Genomic DNA, 8,961 nt, shown 5'->3' with positions numbered 1-8,961 from the left:
CAGCAACAGAGGTGCAGGGCTGTATTAAAAAGTACTTTTCCCAGAAGACTTTGTTAATGGAGCTGTGTGACACTGTCTGTTTATCTGATGAGGTTATATCTGATACACACACCAAAAGCCAACAATACACCAACTCTGGTAGAGCTGTCAGATATTCAGCAGATCCCTCAAGTGATAATTTATGTAAAGTCACTTTGCATATAACATGGAGTTGCACGACTTAATCAAGTTATCATTTTATGTTGACATTGACAAGTGTGTCTCAAATTAAAAATGATATTTTATAAGAATCTCTTGAAGATTAAGTGCTGCAAATAACATGATAAAGTTGATAATTATAAATATATTAGGCAGCACAATGGGTACACATCCTTTCTTTGTGCATTATCAAAATATCTGATTATTATGATTGGCGTTTGTGTATTGAAATAATACACGTAGGGATGATAAAAGTTTTCATTTTAAATTTTCAGCCGGTAATTTATAGTTTATTTGGACTACAATGAGCTAAGCCATTTTTACAATTAGTTAATTATGTTTAACATTTTAGAGCCACTTTGGGTCTATTTAAATTATTTCTGCCAAATTAAAACCTCAACACTGTTGCCATGTTACCATTTCATAAAATGAAATGTTTTCACATAGTTAATTAACGGTGAAGAAATACAAATATTACTCTAAGAGAGAAAATAAGCAAAATGCTAAAGCAAATACAATCCTCAGACCATTCAAGTTCCAAGTTGAAAAAGAGGCTGATAGAGGTCTCTGGCTTTTAATTTCACTCTGGTATGATGACATCACAAGCTGCAGGACCTCATGTGTGACATATTAGACCCTGGATATGAAAAAGACATGCTATTGGTCATCTTATGTCACCGGCTTTGATTTACTGGGATGTTCTAAAGTGCCTAAGACATTATATGACACAGTGAGAATAATGCAGACTTCTCACATCAGGTCACTGCTTGTGCTTTAGATCAAACCTGGATAAAAAAAATAAAAAAAAAAACACACAAGTTGCACGTCATGCCCACCTGTGTAAATGCTCAATAAAACTGGCATACTTTGCGGTTAGTTTATGCTTGATGCCCCAAATATAGCAGGACAACCATAATAAAAAAAGCAAGGTAGGGGAGTGTGTCAGAGTTTACACAGGTGCATACAGACATGACTGGGAATACACCGCATGCTTAATGTGGCTGAGCCGATGTATCAATCAATGTGCTGTCTGGGGCCTACAACAATTACAGAATAATCATAAACATTCAATATGTCCAACCTACACCGCTTTTTTATTTTTTAATCATTATTTTATTCTTATTCAACTCAGTGTCTTTCTTCCTTTTTAGTGAAAGCAGGCAAACTTCAGATTTCAACTCAGGTTTGACATTCTGTGGGCACTTTTCCACCAGCAGGACACAAACAGCAATATAATTTGCTAACACATAAATCAAGTGTGCAAAGAGCATTAATTAGAAATTCATTAAAAATTCAGACTCACCGGCAGGTGTGCAAATAAAGGATTAGGTAGACATCAATTATACCACATAAGAGAACATTTTAATTGCAATTCCTGGATTGATTTACAGAGGGAAACAATCAGGCTCCATGCAATATGGCTGATTGCTCATTTTCCGGGAAAATAATGAGGAAAACACCTCACCAGGTAACGCTGTCCCCAGCTGTAAATTCACACACACACACACACACAGATTCAGATATATGTGTTCTGTCATGCACACACATGCACCAATACACGCAGAATACACCATGACTGTATATGCCCACCAACACATTTCAATAGTAATCATATAGTAAAACATACAGAATAAGATAGAGAGACGCAGCAGATATGCACACACAGATACTATTGAGACACATACACATTCATCCAGAATTACAAAACATGACACACACACATGCATGCTCACACACATAAATACACATGCACTGCAGCTTGGCATTCCCATCTGCTTGTGTTGGTGGAGAAGTTCTTAAGCACCAAATGTTGCGCTGTTATGACTCAAGTTTGTGAATTCTCCAACCTCCTCTGTGTTCCTGATTACTGCATTATGGCATCTGCTTAATTAGCTTGGCTCGTGTCATATGTTGCACACGAGGGGGTGTTAAAAAGTGCCCTTCCCTCTTGCTCATTATCTGCCTCGATTCATGTGATGTATAATCTCTCTTGACAGACATTCGTATTGACATAGGGACAGCTGTCAGCAGAGCATGGTCATAAAGGGTGCATGGAGGATAAAAACCGCAAGGAAGGCCGATAAGTGGAGAGGATGCCAAAATTCTAAGTGAAACTTGTGATTCTGTGTTTCATTTTGGGTTCATCAACACTGCAACAGCTCTAATTATACTGGCTTTAATTTTATGGATGAGAGTTTTTTGGGAGAAGAAACTGATGGTAGGCTATGCATTTTGATTACTGCAGGTAATACGGAAAGTAACCTCTTGCCAGTGTATTTTTTAAATTGGTGTGGTGTCCAACTCTTGGCGAGGAATCAATCTCATTATTGCCATGTGGGAAATTTTAATCATTATCTGCATAACAGCTCTGGACAATAATTTTCCTCCCACAACACGTTACTTTCTTGATAGGACAGAGAGTTTGTTGTTTGGAAATGCCTTTTCTGTACAAGTCAAAGGATCTAATTCTGTCTAGGTTTAAAGCATGATATAATAGCATGATAATATAATGAGAACAACCTAAGCATTATAATGTGGTCTTCTCAATAAACATGTTATCCCAAAGGGTCCTTTATTTAAATATGTTTTTTTTATTGCGATGACTTAACTCTCTCAGCAAACAGAATAATGATAATGGACAAATCTGCAAAACCTGTAATGTGCCAATACCAAGAACACATTTTTTTCTACAATATTTGGTTAAAGCTGGAAAGTTATGTCAAATAAAATGGAGTACAGCGTTAGATCAGGCACTGAAGTCACTTTCGCTGACTATGATCAGTTATTTCATTCATGCTTCAAAATAACTGGCTTTTTCTTATCCGTGTGGCTAACAGCTGACTTGCGACGTCCAATCATATCCATGCAGGTGTACGGTGCGGCCATTATAACCTGACACATCTTGCTATTACTCTGCCGACCCAACCTCTTCCTTACAGTATGGGCTATAGCATATTTTTAGTATTGTTGATTTAACTCAGATTTGACTGTCCCAGACTGTACGGTATCAATGTGATGAATGTGCGGTGAATTCTAGCACTACAATGTAAATACAGAAAAGTATATGAAAGCAGGGGCACATCATCAGCATCCATCTGCGCCGCTCTTACGTTATCTTTTTTCGTTTCGTCTCCATCATTTTGGTTTGTGTGTACTAAAGATGTGTTAAACTTTATTCAAAAATGACACTTATGACATATCTCACCAGCCAGTGTATTGGTGTATTATAGATGTACGTCGTAGTAGCAGTCACACAGTCAGAATTTGGTCCTGATCACCAAAGCTCAAAGAGCAATCTAGGACCGCCTGGATTGATGACCAAAGATTTTGCTGCATTTCTCTCACAACAATTTCTCTTAACTGTGAACTTTCATCACAGCACCAAATTTGCAGTGATGGGTGACCCAGGCCTGTTTCCTTTAACCAAATCACAAACAGAAAAAATGAATTGTTCATCACATGGCAATGGAAATTTGTCTCTGATGTGGCTTACACAGTGAACAAAGTAAAAACATACACATCAAGTCAAAAAACAAAACACAGAGTTACAATATGGCTGTTTAAAAACTGTCTAAAGTCTTATGTGCGTGTTTGAGTACAAAGTCCTTCTTATATGTTTATTGTGTGAATGGAAGTTGGAATGAATCACTTGTCGAATATGTTTGTCCTGACTGGAAGGTTATTCATGCTTTGATACGGAATAAAACACAACTGGGACCCATTTAATTCTTCGGAATTATTCAGAAACATAGTGGTTGAAGTGAGATTTGGCCTGTTACCGTAAAAACAAGTGATGTTGATGACAATGAGGTGACCTCATGTATTTTTGTATGTCTTTGCTTAATGTTCATGACATAATTGTTTGACATGATAATCTTTATTGTCTACTCACGAACCGCGATGGTGTCCTTCAGACAGACAGCTGTGACCTTACAGCCTCACAGACAAAGCTATAGCATTTGATTTAAAATACAATGAACACCTTAAACAAATGAATATGAACAGATTTGGTAACTGTGGTCAAGTGACTATTATTCCCCTTGAAAATAAACTGATTTTCACACCCACTCAAAAACTCCAACATATGTTCCATTGATGCCTAATGGGCCTGCTTGTGCTCTGTGCAAGGGACTGGAGAGGGCAATTAGTTGCATGTGGCTTTGATTAGTACTGATTCCACAACAGTGCTGGAAGGAATATAGAAAACAAAATGCTAAATGACTGTTGAAGCTCTTTTAGACAGAATGCAATAAAATGGAAGAAACTATTTAACTTCATGGTAATAACAGGTAAATGTGAACACGTTAACTATAGTATGGTGCCCATGGCTAAGATTATGCATATTCTACCTACCAACAGCCAGTGCCAGGCAATGCATATAAAACTGAAATAAATGGCTACAGATGCATGAACTTGCCCTGAAAGAGGTTTGCTTACTCTGTGATCTCATTCTTAAATGAAACCAATTTGCCTAGAAATTGGTTCTAAGGCCTAATGCTGAACTCTGTACATCAGCTTCACCACACACACACACACACGCACACACACACACACAGTTAGCTTTTACAAACTCACTTTCACAGTCACACTGCTTCCACCCCTTCCCTTGCTGCAAATCATGTTTGACTTTGAAGTGCTAATTTTGGAAGTTTAGCCAATTTTTATTTGCTGCTTTGAAATGTATCCCCTAAGCTGCTGCACCAGCAATGAAATATACAGACCTTTACAATGAGGGATAAGTGACCAAAATGAGAAGCGCCTGGTTTTCTTCCTAACATTATATAACTGTGAATAATCCCCACATAGCATTTTCTCCTGTGCCATCACTGCCTCAATTTATATTCAAAAATATTATGCAGACTTTTTACTTTTTGCTCATTCCTCAATACCCACCTAAAGTTGGAGCTAATTTAAGATATGAACAATACAATGCTGCAGACAAAAACCCTAAAACATTTTTCACAGTATTCCTGTGTTTTATCAGTGTTTGTGAACAAAAACTTTACCATAAAAAGGGAGAGTAAAATTGGAATCTGAACAAGTTTTCCTTTTTTTTGCTTAAAAGATACCTGGTGATATGTATAATGACATTATATCATTACTAATTTTGCTCCAGATGAAGACATTATTCAGGTCCTCATTTATATATGATACTTACAGTAAGTAACATCCAAAGCCTGAAAGGGAACCAGTTAAATCAAGAACCACATGGGCCTATAGACAGGTGTGTTTGATCATGTATAGACACTGGAGACCCAATATAATTCAGATACATCAGGTCTATTTAGACATAAAAATGTAATTTATATGACTGCATATTAAGCTTTGTCGCTGTGTTTTCTGAAAAACCAACCCAGACACTGACAGAAAACGGCTGTAGTAATGTACGTAGCAGCGTTTGCCACCCTGATGGGTGCAAGGATGACCTCAATCACAATCCTTTTTTAACTGCTTTCAGCGGGAGCTGGAGCATTATATAGTAAAATAAGTTGATCAGATTGGCTCCTCACCAAGCAGCCCAGCTAATAACATGGCAAGCAAAGAGCTTGAGGGAGAGAAGATTTGGAATGTGGGCCCCTCCACTTTCAGCGCTGCTCTGCTTTAACACAGTCCTGGACTTGGCAATAAATTGCTTTGGTAATCAGCTTTTTGAAAAGCTTATTTACTGCTTGTTTTGTGTTTATTGTAGTTCTCAGAATGAAATATAAAATTGGATTTTATTACATGTGCAATTTTCCTTTCGTAAAGAATAGAGAGAGAGAGAGCACATCACCTTGTTGAGTATGGATGATCCAGAGAGGATGTATATTGTATATTATTTTTGATTATCTCTGTTTTGATGCAGTCGCCTCACGCTCCTAAGGATACACACTATGGGACTGAGTGGAAACATTTCATGTATAAAATGTCTAAAAAAAGCTGAGAGATCAAAATGTCTACAAGCTGGGGTGTATATCTGTGTGTCTGAGTGACAGAGAATAACAGAGGAAAAGGGAAGTGGGGACTAGTTTATACTGTATGTAAGGTATGGATATATCTTGTGGTATTCTGTTAGCATGTGAACAAAGTAACTTATCATTCATTGTACAACTGGAATATAAGATTAATTTAACCACAACTCCTCTTTACTAACATACAATCCATTTTCCCATATTTGAAGAATCATAGACCCAGTGACTCTTTTGACAGTTTCATCATTTTGTGCATCGTTTGTTCATTTTGTACAATGCAAGACAATGGGACAATGTGTTTTTGGAGACTATGTGCTATTATATAAAGCTAACAGGGCAGACGTCTGACCTACCCATATCCCAGTCATTCTTAATATTTGTTGTCACTACCCAGACTCTTTTTGGTTTTCACTTCATCTTATTTATGCTAGGTGAATGCATTCAATTATAAGCTATGACAGAAAACAGAGCACTCTGGAAATTGAATCATTTGCAAGAGCTTGCAATTTTGCTCAATCTGTACGATATTACCCATGAAAAAAGGGAGTCAGTTTAAAAGAATACTTTAAAATACTTTCTCGGACACCACCCTTATAATCTAAATCAGAATCACTGTTAAAAGCTCAGATCAAATACATCAAACAGTGTTCTCAACAAAACAACATATTGGCAACATTTTTAACTATCCAGTCTGTCATGGCCCGAAGATGTGTTACCACAAACTACTAACATCCTCTCAGCAACCACAAACAAAACCATATATGTTTTATTCCTCTTACTACAACTTAGATATGTTTTACTCTTGCTGGAGTTATACATAGCTACTGGTTCATGTCTTAACTTTTGTTATCTCAACACAACTCTACTCTAAAGAAATATTTTTATTTCCTCCTATTACACTGGCTGCATTATCCGTCTAGCGAGGAGGTCTGTATAGACACAAAATAAATTTGCTATACTCAAAATAACATTAATTGTGCATTACCTGTTACTGTACAACAGGGTTATTGTTTTAACTTTGTGAACCAGTATCAAGCTACAGTATGCATGATATTATATAAATATTCATATTGCCCCTTGGATAATATATCTAGTAGCCTAACTATACCGTAACCTTAAAGCATTTAAGCTTTTTTGGTGTTTGCAAGATCTCTCATAAACACATTTTAAATCTAATGCGTAGTGACTTTATAAACGGTTATAGTCTGACAGATTCCATTAAAATGTATAATTTAGTAGGGATACACACCAGGCCATTTACTTTCCAGTCAGATTAAGATTTTTATTGTGACTATTTTATTAGTTTGGCTTTGGGATTTCATACAGTTGATTGTAATGTCCTGTTGTAAATGCTGCATGTTTCACAGCTACATTTGAGCCCATTATTAATCTATACCTGCTTCTTTATGAGTCATTATCTTTAGTGATATGCACTTTCTGATGCTATGTTTCATGAATGTAGCTAGGTAGCGAGCTAGCTATGATGTAGTCCCACTCACTAAGCTCTGATTGGATCAAATATTTCTCTAACAAGGGGAAATAAGCATCGACAGGCTCAACACCAGACTTTACATTCATATATAAATCGCTGAACAGAGGTCTGGAACCAGGTCAAGATCATCTGTCACTACTGCTTGTGATGTCAAAAAAAACTCACTGATACTTCTGACTTTCACTTGCAAAGTTATTGATCTTTCTGTTTTTGTTGACCAGTATGAAAAAGTAGTTTGACCGAGGGTCACAAAATGAGGCTTTATCATAAAATACTTCAAAGCAGCATCACAGGCAACAGAAAGTTGGATTAACACATCTGGCAATAATGATAACTGAAATTTACTCTGCTAGGATGAAGCAGTAGTAAAATATACTGTACGCAGGGACAACAGCAGTTTAAATTCAGTACATTATGTCCAACATAACATCCACAGCCAGTCCTATTCATATTCGGCAATTATTCTGGTGGCACATAGTTACAATGAAATCCAAATGAGATCTCTGTAGCACTGACATACTTTCTGCTAGCAGGTACAGGATGCCTCATATATGATTAATTAATTGCGGCAGCCTGCCATCTGTGTTTTAACTGATTAAATAGCTCACAAAGTGGGATGCACCTTTTGATGTGAACCTTTGGGGAACTGGCTCTGTCTTTGTATTTCTACCTTGATTAAGCACAATAATCCGGCACTTCCTCCAGCCCTCTATTTCAAAGTCTCTTTTAATTTGTGAGGAAAGGACACAAAGGCATTTGGGCTACTTTAAAATGTTGCCCATTTCCAGTAGTCAAGGGGATGTCTCTCTCTTTCCTTCTTTTTGTTTTTTTACAAAGTGAAGGTTTCACACAGGGCTGGGCCGGTGAGCAAGCATCGAGCTTTCAGATAAAAATTGATTCCAGTAAATTCTCACCTGAGATCCATCACGGTGAAAGGCTTTAAAAGGTCACACATGTAATAAGTTCCTATGGTCTCAGTCCCTCCAATAATAGGCCTTTAGTCTGCCATGGAAGGCTGGTATATAGAAATAATTGAGTAATCTGTGGACCATTCAATTCAATCGTGGGACTCAGTGACAGTGCAAGGCCTGCTGGGCTGCGGAGAGGTTGTTCTGGAGAGTCTTTCTGCTGACAGGGAAATGGTTTGTCCCTTAAAGCCATGCTACTCCAACTTTGCAACGGCACAGTGGATCACTGACATTTCAGAGGCTCTTCCAGGCCTAAATTGTATAGCATGGTGTCAGCTTTTCAAATCAGAAAGAGGAAAGAATATGACACAACAGAAATGTATGCCTGAAAGCACTGATTAAATTAAAAGCC

The 8,961-nt window shown here is 37.3% G+C and overlaps 1 long non-coding RNA gene across 1 annotated transcript in view; it reads right to left on the bottom strand.

The window, feature by feature from the left end:
- Positions 1-8,961, bottom strand: part of LOC137182099 (uncharacterized) — a 42,754-nt gene that overhangs the window by 12,059 nt on the left and 21,734 nt on the right. The gene's annotated exons all lie outside the window — the stretch shown is intronic.

The sequence above is a fragment of the Thunnus thynnus genome, chromosome 1 (assembly GCF_963924715.1).
Source record: "Thunnus thynnus chromosome 1, fThuThy2.1, whole genome shotgun sequence".
Taxonomy (NCBI): domain Eukaryota; kingdom Metazoa; phylum Chordata; class Actinopteri; order Scombriformes; family Scombridae; genus Thunnus; species Thunnus thynnus.
Note: the sequence above shows the minus strand (reverse complement) of the source record. Positions and strands in the feature narration are given on the sequence as shown.